Source organism: Bombina bombina, chromosome 3, assembly GCF_027579735.1.
Source record: "Bombina bombina isolate aBomBom1 chromosome 3, aBomBom1.pri, whole genome shotgun sequence".
Lineage (NCBI taxonomy): Eukaryota > Metazoa > Chordata > Amphibia > Anura > Bombinatoridae > Bombina > Bombina bombina.
This window is the reverse complement of record NC_069501.1, coordinates 600,845,441-600,860,658: the sequence shown is the minus strand read 5'-3', so window position 1 is coordinate 600,860,658 and position 15,218 is coordinate 600,845,441.

Below are 15,218 nucleotides of genomic sequence, written 5' to 3'. Positions count from 1 at the left end.
CTCCTTCTTCATTGCAGCCGTCCTGGCCCTCGCAATGTAAGAGTGCCCGATTATCCAACATGAAATGGTACCTGCAACAGAAGAAAATTTACATTACTTATCACAGCACCAACGCTGGGCGAACATATGACTTAAATCTATTAGATTCCCACTTCCCAATCCTCCTTATCACATGGTCCCCAAGCCCAATAAACTAGCTTCGGTAGTGGCCCCTATCCGGAAAGAATGAGACCCAAACTCGGCTGCTGCCAGGAACGCCTCACCCAGAGCTTTCTTGAAAACTGCTACAAATTGGTAACGGGATAAGAATGACCCATCCGCATGCACCAACAGGGGCCCTCTCATCTTTCCCCTCACTACCAGGAACCCAGCTACAGTCGCGACCGGGCAACAGTCCCCGCCAACCTCACCTAGGCTAACCAGTTTGCCATTTCCTTGCTGATCCATCTTAGATCTACGCAACCATATGTGCACTTTTCCCCCCTCCAGCCAGACATCATCAAGATTTATCCCCCCTGCCACCTTTCTACTACCACTCACCAGCTCTGATAGCCTGAAAGCTCAGAAAAAAGCCAAAATAAATGCTGTCCTGAAAAGTAAACACTCATAATGGGACTCACATATGCCCTGCAACCGTTGAACCACCACCCGTAAAAATGGGAAAGCCACCGGCCTTCTAGCATCCGCTACCACCTCGTCTCTCGCCCAACCCCTGGCTGCCAGCTAGACCACAAAGGTTTTGGTGACATCCTCCCAACCCAGAAGCTGAAATAGGAAAGCCAACGCAGACAACCTCCACTGTACCATGGCCTTAGAGGCCCCCTCACTTTTCCAAACCATCATCCACTTGAGCAAGAGATCCAGCCTGCTTGGCTTCCTTCCCCTTTCTTCACTCTTGCTCATAAAGCCCCACCATTGCTTCCATACCTGCCAGTAGGCCCTCCAGGTGCTCCGAGCTAACACTCCCCTCACCAACAGTAGCTAAATTGAAAGAACAAAAAAAGAAAAACAACAACGGCACTACAATAGCTGTGTCCCTCAATATGTTGTATTCTCCTGGAATTTGAGAGCAATATATGCGGGGACTTAGGTGCTGTACACTAAAAGAGGCAAACTAGAAAAGTCAATTGCATTCTGCAATTGAAAGAGTGTACTGGTAGCACTCAACAGCAAAACACTGGTGAATTGGCCTGATATGCCGAGGTACTCGACCCCAGACAAGACGATTTAAAACTTAACTTTTATTAGTTTTATAATAAAAAAAGAGAAAAAGAGTATTAAAATTCCAACTGGTGTAGAAATGGGAGAATGTAACTCCTAAGGAGAATAATCTGACAAATAAGTGATATGCTCTCCAAGTTGTGTCTACTTAAAGGGGAGGAAGAGATAATTACACATATAATAATTTCCGAAATTATAGGATTGTATTTCTTCCTTGTTGCTACCCCCCTCTTTTAGGTAGATTCCTCACAAATCAAAGGGGTGAGTGAGACCACTAGATAGAGAACCCCCAATTATAATTTCCAAATGGAATATACTAATATAGGAGTCACAGTTGTTGATATTGTACTTGGAAATATCATGCAATAGTCCCCATGCACCACAACAGGTATTAAATTCGAAATAGAAAATAAACTGAAATTGCTCAAGTATGTAACCCCCTTTAAAGGGCACTGTATTTATAATTCTTTACTATTGAATGGACTCAAATAGCGGTGTCCTGTAGGCTGTTCTAACTTATAATCATACCACCAGTGAATAAAAGTCAGTTCACACTCTGTGAGAGTGCAACAAATATCTTCAATTGTTGCTATCTGATAGGTGTTGCGAGTTACTACAACACATTCTATAAGTGATTCAATTTCATAGAATCCTGGTTACGTTTTAATATTGCACTATGTTTGTGCTTAACTTTTCTGTATTAATGATCTTAGGTAGACAACGCGTTATCATATGTCCCAGTGGGGGGCTATTGGTAGAATTACAAAGGTGGTGTGAAGGTTACGTTAAAGGTATTAAGCCTAGGGGAAACCCCTGTTGTGATACCACCGGTTATATAAAACCGCTATTTTTACATTATGTTCAATGTAGTTCACTTGAATATACAATATTAGAGCAATTCTGATAAACAGTAGATAAGTATCTGGTCAGTGTGTTTGGTGCACTATATAAATCTAGAGATAAATTGTTACTCCAGGGTACTTATTGCTTGTATATTTATAGTGGAGTCGTTACACCGTTTGTAAATGACTCTCCGGTATTGTCATAAGTGTATTCCAGATTACCGGTTGTTAGTATTAGCAGGGTCTCTATGTATTAGAGGCTTGATATAATTTGAGCTGAATCGACTCACAGCTTTGGTCTAAAGTGCTTCGTATAAGGTTAGGCACTATATATTTAAAAACCGAATGTAGTTTAGGCTGAGTCGGCTCACCGCTTCTGTCTAAGGTGCCTGTTTGTTATTGGACACCGTTCGGTAATTACATTAAAGAAGGAATTCCTTCATTGATAAGACTACATAGATCTGAAGCGGCTCTGTTTACTAGGTCTCACTCACACGCAGGCATACCATTTAAGTTAAATTCTAATAAACATTCTGCTACCGTTTCACACAGTTGTTAAGTTAAAAAAGGAGAATAGTCTCCAGCTTCCCTGACATGTTTCGCCACTAAAGGCTTTGTCAAAGGTGGGGCGCCCCGCCTTTCTGAGGGCTTTTTATTGGCTGGCAATTGAAAGGCTGGTCTCTATCATCAATTCTGATTGGTTACCTTCCTTGCAATGTTATTGATGGAAGGAGGAGGTGTATTTGCCTGCCGTGATCTGATAGGCATCTGTCACTTGTATCCATTGTTTACTATCATGTAGCTGAGTAGATATAAGTATGCCTGTGTATGTTTTGGAATGAGAACGGGGGAAAAAAGGGGCACACAGAGCTTTGGAAAGTCAGAAATTATAGGGTTACCGGGTCATAAATTCAGGACGCCACTGGTGGGGAAAATTACATAAGACATCGGAAATAATGATGATACTAATAACGGGGTGATATAAATATTATAGAAGAATCAGCTTGATAGGATAAAGTGCAATTTTAGCTGAAGAACAAACATCCTTCAAATTTGAATAGTGATTGTTGCTGGATGCGTGAACAAGTGCCCTAATGTGAATAAAAAGGGGAAAGGAGAAACTGAAAATCGTGAAAAACATATAGATGAAAATAAAAATGAAACGAAAACTGTGCTTCTTGATTCAATTACTGAGTGTTGAATGGTGCTAGCTATAAAAAGCATTTTGTGAATAGGAGTATATTGCTATGTTTAAATTCCCCGTGTACAGTAACGTGAAGGGGGAGGGAAAAATGTTTAAATGGTGTATTCCAATTCAATTGGATTACTAAGCATATGTGGGATGTGCTGATGTGCTAATCCCAATGGGCTGTGCCTGAGTGCTAATATACTAAAGTGTATGTGTGAACGTTGTGCTACAATTCCTACCATAAGAAATAATAAATACAATAGAAATAATCTTATTACATAAAAAGGAATATGTCTCTATTATGTGTGCTGGTGATCAAACACTGTGGGGAAAGAAAATCCCAAAATTAAAAAGGGGTATATGTGATTTAATCAACCATGCACTATATAAGTCCACAATTATTCAGTGGACAGGAAAGGTGTTGTATTTCCTTATATTTATTCTTGCCTTGTCTTATTTGTAATTTTTTGAAAAGTTAGTTGAATTTGCTTTATAGATTTATTGATCTACACCCACGTGCATTGGTGTTCTACTACTATGCATTGGTATATATATTATTCTTTCCAATTCCCAAACTCAGGTCAGGTTTTGAAATTTTATAGAAAACAATAATAATTGTTTTGTTCATTTAACCCCCTTGGATGTACACTGTCCAAGAGGTAGATCCACCTGCACTCTGCTCTTAGTAGTGCTTGTTCTGTATTCCCCCCTCTTATGCCTAGAGATATTTTTTCTACTCCTTGGCATTTCAACTCTCTCGGATTAGCATGGTGACATGTTAGAAAATGGGATGCCACTGAAGTTATAGTTTTTCCGTCATCCAAATCTTTCGGGGCATTTTTGATGTTTCTTACATGCTCCTGTAATCTGACTCTGAGTTGTCGGCTAGTCATCCCTACATAGAACTTGCGGCAGCTGCAAGATAGTACATATATTATGTTTTCAGATGTGCAGCTGATGTAATTCTTCAGTTTGTGTGTACGACCAAACCGATCTTGAATCATGTCTTTTTTACAGATATATTTACACGTTGAGCAAGTTCCGCAAGGAAAACATCCCGACTGTCTAGCAGTCCGTGTTCTCCCCACTTGATAGTGGCTGCGAGAAACCATGTCCTTGATATTCTGGGTTCTTCTGTATCCTATTTGTATCTTATCTCCAATGATGGGCTTAAGATCTTGGTCTAAAGTGAGAATATGCCAGTGCTTGTTCAATATATTATTAATTAATTGTACTTGTGGATTGTAGGTCAGGATCAGTCTGGTTTGTTCATCTTTCCTTTTGATCTTTTTACAGAGCAATTCTGATCGATTCGTTTGGATTGCTCTATTTTTGGATTTTTTGATGGTCCTTTTACTATAACCTCTGTCTTGCAGTCGTTTCTCCAGTAGTTTGGCTTGTTCATTGAAGAGAGATGTATTGCTGCAATTTCTTTTTATCCTTAGAAATTCACCAACTGGTAGTGATTTCGTTGTTCCGGGTGCATGAGAACTGGTATTGTGTAGTATGCTGTTGGTGGCTGTTTCTTTCCGGTATAGATTGGTCTGGATATGTCCTTCCTGATCTTTGAATATCTTAAGATCCAGGAAGTCAATCTCTGTTTGACTCATTGTGTATGTTAATTTTATATTCAGATCATTCTGGTTTAATTCCTGAAGGAAAATTTCTAGTTCATCCTTAGTTCCTTCCCACATAAACAGAATGTCATCTATGTACCTTATCCAGAAAGGTATTTTATCCGTTTCGATGGAATGGGTATCATTAAATACTACATGCTTTTCCCAAAACCCCAGGAACAGGTTGGCGTAGGTAGGGGCACAAGCTGTGCCCATCGCTGTCCCTTGAACTTGGAGGTAAAACTGGTTGGCAAACGTAAAGAAATTATATTTGAGGACAAATTCTAGTAGCTTTAAAATGAACAGATCATGATCGTCATTTTCAGAGGACCCTTGATTGAGGAAAAATTGGACTGCCCTAAGTCCCTTATCATGTTCTATGGAGGTATATAGGGACTCCACATCTGCTGTAACAAGCCAAGTCTCTTTCTTGATGTTGATATTTTCCAACCTCTGTAACACCTCCATGGTGTCTTGGACATAGGAGGGAAGAGCCTCCAAAAATTCTCTCAGCCTGTGATCGACATACTGACTGGCCTTTTCCGATAGGCATTCATTGCCGGAGACAATGGGCCTACCTGGAGGATTGGTAAGGTTTTTGTGTACCTTAGGTATAAGGTAGAAAGTCGCAATCCTAGGGTATTTCACTGTAAGAAACTTTATTTCATCTGTATTTATAATCCCTTTGCTACTGGCTTCTTTAATGATCTTGTTGTAGATCTCACTGTATTTCTCACTTGGATTGTTAAATAGCTTTTCATAGCATTGCCGGTTTTTTAGCTGTTTTTCAACCTGCTTTAAGTACATAGGTACAGGCCAGAGGACAATATTTCCGCCCTTGTCTGCTTCTCTTATTATTGTATCATTCCATGTTTGGATTTCTTTAAGAGCCATTTTCTCAGTTTTTGTCAGATTATGTTGTTGATTATATGAATATTGTCCTCTGGCCTGTACCTATGTACTTAAAGCAGGTTGAAAAACAGCTAAAAAACCGGCAATGCTATGAAAAGCTATTTAACAATCCAAGTGAGAAATACAGTGAGATCTACAACAAGATCATTAAAGAAGCCAGTAGCAAAGGGATTATAAATACAGATGAAATAAAGTTTCTTACAGTGAAATACCCTAGGATTGCGACTTTCTACCTTATACCTAAGGTACACAAAAACCTTACCAATCCTCCAGGTAGGCCCATTGTCTCCGGCAATGAATGCCTATCGGAAAAGGCCAGTCAGTATGTCGATCACAGGCTGAGAGAATTTTTGGAGGCTCTTCCCTCCTATGTCCAAGACACCATGGAGGTGTTACAGAGGTTGGAAAATATCAACATCAAGAAAGAGACTTGGCTTGTTACAGCAGATGTGGAGTCCCTATATACCTCCATAGAACATGATAAGGGACTTAGGGCAGTCCAATTTTTCCTCAATCAAGGGTCCTCTGAAAATGACGATCATGATCTGTTCATTTTAAAGCTACTAGAATTTGTCCTCAAATATAATTTCTTTACGTTTGCCAACCAGTTTTACCTCCAAGTTCAAGGGACAGCGATGGGCACAGCTTGTGCCCCTACCTACGCCAACCTGTTCCTGGGGTTTTGGGAAAAGCATGTAGTATTTAATGATACCCATTCCATCGAAACGGATAAAATACCTTTCTGGATAAGGTACATAGATGACATTCTGTTTATGTGGGAAGGAACTAAGGATGAACTAGAAATTTTCCTTCAGGAATTAAACCAGAATGATCTGAATATAAAATTAACATACACAATGAGTCAAACAGAGATTGACTTCCTGAATCTTAAGATATTCAAAGATCAGGAAGGACATATCCAGACCAATCTATACCGGAAAGAAACAGCCACCAACACCATACTACACAATACCAGTTCTCATGCACCCGGAACAACGAAATCACTACCAGTTGGTGAATTTCTAAGGATAAAAAGAAATTGCAGCAATACATCTCTCTTCAATGAACAAGCCAAACTACTGGAGAAACGACTGCAAGACAGAGGTTATAGTAAAAGGACCATCAAAAAATCCAAAAATAGAGCAATCCAAACGAATCGATCAGAATTGCTCTGTAAAAAGATCAAAAGGAAAGATGAACAAACCAGACTGATCCTGACCTATAATCCACAAGTACAATTAATTAATAATATATTGAACAAGCACTGGCATATTCTCACTTTAGACCAAGATCTTAAGCCCATCATTGGAGATAAGATACAAATAGGATACAGAAGAACCCAGAATATCAAGGACATGGTTTCTCGCAGCCACTATCAAGTGGGGAGAACACGGACTGCTAGACAGTCGGGATGTTTTCCTTGCGGAACTTGCTCAACGTGTAAATATATCTGTAAAAAAGACATGATTCAAGATCGGTTTGGTCGTACACACAAACTGAAGAATTACATCAGCTGCACATCTGAAAACATAATATATGTACTATCTTGCAGCTGCCGCAAGTTCTATGTAGGGATGACTAGCCGACAACTCAGAGTCAGATTACAGGAGCATGTAAGAAACATCAAAAATGCCCCGAAAGATTTGGATGACGGAAAAACTATAACTTCAGTGGCATCCCATTTTCTAACATGTCACCATGCTAATCCGAGAGAGTTGAAATGCCAAGGAGTAGAAAAAATATCTCTAGGCATAAGAGGGGGGAATACAGAACAAGCACTACTAAGAGCAGAGTGCAGGTGGATCTACCTCTTGGACAGTGTACATCCAAGGGGGTTAAATGAACAAAACAATTATTATTGTTTTCTATAAAATTTCAAAACCTGACCTGAGTTTGGGAATTGGAAAGAATAATATATATACCAATGCATAGTAGTAGAACACCAATGCACGTGGGTGTAGATCAATAAATCTATAAAGCAAATTCAACTAACTTTTCAAAAAATTACAAATAAGACAAGGCAAGAATAAATATAAGGAAATACAACACCTTTCCTGTCCACTGAATAATTGTGGACTTATATAGTGTATGGTTGATTAAATCACATATACCCCTTTTTAATTTTGGGATTTTCTTTCCCCACAGTGTTTGATCACCAGCACACATAATAGAGACATATTCCTTTTTATGTAATAAGATTATTTCTATTGTATTTATTATTTCTTACGGTAGGAATTGTAGCACAACGTTCACACATACACTTTAGTATATTAGCACTCAGGCACAGCCCATTGGGATTAGCACATCAGCACATCCCACATATGCTTAGTAATCCAATTGAATTGGAATACACCATTTAAACATTTTTCCCTCCCCCTTCACGTTACTGTACACGGGGAATTTAAACATAGCAATATACTCCTATTCACAAAATGCTTTTTATAGCTAGCACCATTCAACACTCAGTAATTGAATCAAGAAGCACAGTTTTCGTTTCATTTTTATTTTCATCTATATATTTTTCACGATTTTCAGTTTCTCCTTTCCCCTTTTTATTCACATTAGGGCACTTGTTCACGCATCCAGCAACAATCACTATTCAAATTTGAAGGATGTTCGTTCTTCAGCTAAAATTGCACTTTATCCTATCAAGCTGATTCTTCTATAATATTTATATCACCCCGTTATTAGTATCATCATTATTTCCGATGTCTTATGTAATTTTCCCCACCAGTGGCGTCCTGAATTTATGACCCGGTAACCCTATAATTCCTGACTTTCCAAAGCTCTGTGTGCCCCTTTTTTCCCCCGTTCTCATTCCAAAACATACACAGGCATACTTATATCTACTCAGCTACATGATAGTAAACAATGGATACAAGTGACAGATGCCTATCAGATCACGGCAGGCAAATACACCTCCTCCTTCCATCAATAACATTGCAAGGAAGGTAACCAATCAGAATTGATGATAGAGACCAGCCTTTCAATTGCCAGCCAATAAAAAGCCCTCAGAAAGGCGGGCGCCCCACCTTTGACAAAGCCTTTAGTGGCGAAACATGTCAGGGAAGCTGGAGACTATTCTCCTTTTTTAACTTAACAACTGTGTGAAACGGTAGCAGAATGTTTTATTAGAATTTAACTTAAATGGTATGCCTGCGTGTGAGTGAGACCTAGTAAACAGAGCCGCTTCAGATCTATGTAGTCTTATCAATGAAGGAATTCCTTCTTTAATGTAATTACCGAACGGTGTCCAATAACAAACAGGCACCTTAGACAGAAGCGGTGAGCCGACTCAGCCTAAACTACATTCGGTCTTTAAATATATAGTGCCTAACCTTATACGAAGCACTTTAGACCAAAGCTGTGAGTCGATTCAGCTCAAATTATATTAAGCCTCTAATACATAGAGACCCTGCTAATACTAACAACCGGTAATCTGGAATACACTTATGACAATACCGGAGAGTCATTTACAAACGGTGTAACGACTCCACTATAAATATACAAGCAATAAGTACCCTGGAGTAACAATTTATCTCTAGATTTATATAGTGCACCAAACACACTGACCAGATACGAATCTACTGTTTATCAGAATTGCTCTAATATTGTATATTCAAGTGAACTACATTGAACATAATGTAAAAATAGCGGTTTTATATAACCGGTGGTATCACAACAGGGGTTTCCCCTAGGCTTAATACCTTTAACGTAACCTTCACACCACCTTTGTAATTCTACCAATAGCCCCCCACTGGGACATATGATAACGCGTTGTCTACCTAAGATCATTAATACAGAAAAGTTAAGCACAAACATAGTGCAATATTAAAACGTAACCAGGATTCTATGAAATTGAATCACTTATAGAATGTGTTGTAGTAACTCGCAACACCTATCAGAAAGCAACAATTGAAGATATTTGTTGCACTCTCACAGAGTGTGAACTGACTTTTATTCACTGGTGGTATGATTATAAGTTAGAACAGCCTACAGGACACCGCTATTTGAGTCCATTCAATAGTAAAGAATTATAAATACAGTGCCCTTTAAAGGGGGTTACATACTTGAGCAATTTCAGTTTATTTTCTATTTCGAATTTAATACCTGTTGTGGTGCATGGGGACTATTGCATGATATTTCCAAGTACAATATCAACAACTGTGACTCCTATATTAGTATATTCCATTTGGAAATTATAATTGGGGGTTCTCTATCTAGTGGTCTCACTCACCCCTTTGATTTGTGAGGAATCTACCTAAAAGAGGGGGGTAGCAACAAGGAAGAAATACAATCCTATAATTTCGGAAATTATTATATGTGTAATTATCTCTTCCTCCCCTTTAAGTAGACACAACTTGGAGAGCATATCACTTATTTGTCAGATTATTCTCCTTAGGAGTTACATTCTCCCATTTCTACACCAGTTGGAATTTTAATACTCTTTTTCTCTTTTTTTATTATAAAACTAATAAAAGTTAAGTTTTAAATCGTCTTGTCTGGGGCCGAGTACCTCGGCATATCAGGCCAATTCACCAGTGTTTTGCTGTTGAGTGCTACCAGTACACTCTTTCAATTGCAGAATGCAATTGACTTTTCTAGTACTCCCCTCACCAAACCTGCTATGTTGGAAATGCCATCGACCACAGGCTCCTTGGGCACAGGTCTCCCACCTCCTCTACGGCTGGGGCCATCGTTCGGTAATGATCCCACTGCAAATGGGAAAGAGCATCAGCTATCCCATTGTTCACCCCTTCCACATGAACAGCTCTAAAGCACACATTGTTCTTCAAACACTCCAGCACAAGCATCCTCAACAGATGGACAACCGGTGTGGAACTAGCTGTCAGTCTATTAATTGCCAAAACTACTCCCATATTATCGGAACGGAAAGTGACTCTCTTATCTGCCAGCTCACGGGGCCACACCATTAGTGCTACCCATAATGGGACCAACTCCAAGAAGGTTATATTCTATTTAAGGCCCACCCAGTCCTCAGGCCATTGCCCTACGCACCAGCGCACCCCCAAGTATGCCCCAAAACCAATACTCCCAGCCTCATCCGTGAACAGTTCTAGGTCAGACGCCAGAACCCTAGGCTGCGGTATCAGTACTCTCCCGTTAAAACTGTCCAGGAATGTCATCCACACCTTGAAGTCTTCTTTGTGCTGCCTGGAAAGGTGCACATGATGGTGCGGTTCTCTTGCTCTAGCCAAGGCCAAGGAAAGTCTCCTGGAAAACACTCTTCGAACTGGAATGATGCGGCAGTCAAAATTCAGCTTCCCAAGAAGCGATTGCAATTCCCTCAGCGTAGCCTTTTGCCTACCCATCAAAGCCTGCAAAGTTGCCTTTAGGTCGTCTAACTTGTCCTGCGGCAAGCTGCACTCCATCTTGCCTGAATCAATAGATATTCCCAAAAAATTCAAAGATGTACAAGGCCCCTCCGTCTTCTCGTCCGCCACGCGGATACCAAAATCCGCCGCTACCTGCCCGAACACCTCCAGCAGTTTTTTGCACTCTTCGCCACCCACTCGACCCACAAACAAAAAATCATCTAGATAGTGGACTAATGACCGACATTGTGCCCGCCGCACCACCACCCACTCAACGAACAAACTAAATTTCTCAAAATAGGAACACGAAATGGAACAGCCCATTGGCAATGCCAAATCCACAAAATAAGCTCCATCGAAAAAACAACCCAACAGATGATGGCAACTTGGGTGCACCGGGAGCAGCCGAAAGGCAGCCTCCCCATCCACATTTGTCAACAGCGCCCCCTTACCCGCCCTCTAAACCAAATCAGCCGCCTTATTAAACAATGCATACCTGACTGCTGTCAATTCCTGGTCAATCCCATCATTAACTGACTCCCTTTTCCGGTAAGACAGGTGATGTATCATCCGAAACTGGCCTGGCGCCTTCTTAGGTACCACCCCCAGCGGGGGGACACGTAAGTCAGCTAACGGCCTGTCAAGAAAAGGGCCCGCCATCCGGCCCAACTGAACTTTCTTTAACAATTTGTTTCGCACTACCAGCTGAAAATCCCTGGCCGACTTCAAGTTTCTAACTACTTGTGTCTCTGGCCTGGGAACAAAAGGAATAACAAAACCAAAACTGAAACCTTCCAACAATAATTCTGCCTCCGCCCTTTTCCCACTATCACCGTACCGTTTTAGCCACGGGACCATCCTTTCTACCCTCACCGGGGTCCGTGCCCAGAACGACCATCTCACTGGACTGCCCCTGACCTTCCCCTTGCGAAAGCACCTGCTTTAGGAATGCTGGCCCCTGCAATTAGAGCACTCATGCTTGTACTTACAGGTCATTCCAAATCTGCACGCCCCTTCATTGAATTGGAAGCATAATCATTTTCTGATTGCCACTGCTGTTCCACTGGCCTGGCTCTTTACATAACCTCCACTCGCTCCTCGAAAGGACTGGCTCCCTCGAAGTGGGGTCATAATTTCCAGCCAGATCCCCATGTCACGGTCGTCCGGCCAGAATGCGATCCGCTGACAAAACTGCTCATCATACCGCCACCATGCCATCCCACTATAGGTTCTCTACGCCGAAGCAATCTCATCATAGTAGCAAAAAAGGGGTGATCCCTGCTCGGGGAACTTTTTGGCTGTGACACTGGCCAATATGCAAAAAGCCTTTGACCAATTAGCGAACGTTTTAGGCAGCCTCCTATACCGCTTCTTCCTCTCCTCCTCTTCCTTCTTGCCCGGTTCAGCCTTGGAATCCTCTTTGATCTCCACAAACTGGTCCAACGATAAGAGGGAGAAAATTTCCAAAACTTCCCTCTTCCATATCTTCTCCTTTATCTCTGCCGCCAGGTGTAACCCCAGCGGCCCTATGGAGCAAAGGCATGGCCTACGAAATGCTTCCTCCAAGACTTTCAAGCTCCCCTGCCCTGCTCCTGCTACCGGGGCAGCCCCCAGCATTCCAGCCCCACTTATCTCACCCGACCAGGCCCTTACCGCCGATCTACCTCCCAGCACTGACCCTTGCTTCTCCACCTGAGCTGTTAGCGCCCTAACCTCCTCCAAAATGGACACCTGCCCTGCATCCACTCGTCCACTCATTCCAGAGATATTAACAGTTTTAGGCACCTCACCTGTTGCAGCGGGTGCCGTTCAAGGTCCGAGTCCCGCCGCTGCCAACCCTGAGGCTGCAACCCTATGCGTCACTTCTTGACCACAACCTGTCCTCTGTCCTGATGACTTCCCGGCCACCAACTGCCCCCATGATTGTGATCGGGGTGCCGTGCCATGTTCCTGTCCCTCTCCTGATGCTCCAGCCTTGCCCAGGAAGGAGATGAGTGGTCCCGATCTTTGCCTCTCCTAGGTAGCCGCCTGGCCTCTCCTGCCTCTCCCGCCCGCCGGTGTGGATCCTCCTCTTGCCTTCCTCCTAGTCCTTCCCACAAGGCTCAGCCTCTCTGGCGGCTTCGACCACCATGAAGATCGGGTCCTGCCTCCTTCCTCCGCGCCAACCACCACCTCTGTTGCGCCCCCAGCTCCATCCTCCTGACCGATCGCTGACTTCAGCTGCTGGAGTACCCAGCCAGCCCCTTTCGTCTGTGACAGGGATCCTCAGCAGGTCCTGGAGTCCTTCCACTGCCCTCCACGGCGTAGGCTCCTGATGCAGAAGGTGGGAGAAGAGAAACTGCTTCTCCCACGCTGTTAGAAAAAAGAGGCCGTACTTCCTATGGGCCCTCTTCTTTATGCCAGTTCCTCCCCCTCAGCAGATCCCACCCCTATTACCTCATACCTTGAGGGTCAAATGCCCTCCCCTTCAATTTCCCTTGCTCCGGGCTTCCTTTATCACAAAAAAAAGGAAGTTAGCTATATTATGTTATGTATTTATTTAATTTTTATCTCTTTATTTACTAGTGCACCAAGTTTGGAGCAATACTTCGCACCAAATTTGGAGAAATACGGCTAGATTTAGAGTTTTGTTGGTAACGACCCGCGTAGCTAACGCTGGCTTTTTTCCCCCCGCACCTTTTAAATACCGCTGGTATTTAGAGTTCACAGAAGGGCTGCGTTAGGATCCAAAAAGGGAGCGTATAGCATATTTACCGCCACTGCAACTCTCAATACCAGCGGTGCTTACGGACGCGGCCAGCTTCAAAAACGTGCTCGTGCACGATTTCCCCATAGAAAACAATGGGGCAGTTTGAGCTGAAAAAAAACCTAACACCTGCAAAAAAGCAGCGTTCAGCTCCTAACGCATCCCCATTGTTTCCTATGGGGAAACACTTCCTAAGTCTGCACCTAACACCCTAACATGTACCCCGAGTCTAAACACCCCTAACCTTACACTTATTAACCCCTAATCTGCCGACCACGCTATCGTTGACCCCTGCATATTTTTTTTAACCCCTAATCTGCCGCTCCATACACCGCGGCAACCTACATTATACCTATGTACCCCTAATCTGCTGCCCCTAACACCGCCGACCCCTATATTATATTTATTAACCCCTAATCTGCCCCCCACAACGTCGCCGCCAGCTACCTACAATAATTAACCCCTAATCTGCCGACCGGACCTCACCGCTACTATAATAAATGTATTAACCCCTAATCCGCCTCACTAATCCTATAATAAATAGTATTAACCCCTAATCTGCCCTCCCTAACATCGCTGACACCTAACTTCAAGTATTAACCCCTAATCTGCAGACCGGACCTCACTGCTACTCTAATAAATTTATTTATTAATACCCCCCTAAATTAAATATAATTTAAATCTAACAAAATAAATTAATTCTTATTAAATAAATTATTCCTATTTAAAGCTAAATACTTACCTGTAAAATAAACCCTAATATAGCTACAATATAAATTATAATTACATTGTAGCTATTTTAGGACTAATATTTATTTTACAGGCAACTTTGTAATTATTTTAACCAGGTACAATAGCTATTAAATAGTTAATAACTATTTAATAGCTACCTAGATAAAATAATTACAAAATTACCTGTAAAATAAATACTAACCTAAGTTAAACCTAACACTACACTATCAATACATTAATTAAATAAAATACCTACAATTAAATCTAACACTACGCTATCAATAAATTAATTACATGAAATACCTACAAATAAATACAATTAAATAAACTAACTAAAGTACAAAAAATAAAAAAATTAATTACAAACATAATAAAAAAATTACAACAATTTTAAGCTAATTACACCTACTCTAAGCCCCCTAATAAAATAACAAAGCCCCCCAAAATAAAAAAATGCCCTACCCTATTCTAAAATTAAAATAGAAAAGCTCTTTTACCTTACCAGCCCTTAAAAGGGCCTTTTGCGGGTCATGCCCCAAAGAATTCAGCTCTTTTCCCTGTAAAAAAAAACACAATACCCCCCCAACATTACAACCCACCACCCACATACCCCTAATCTAACCC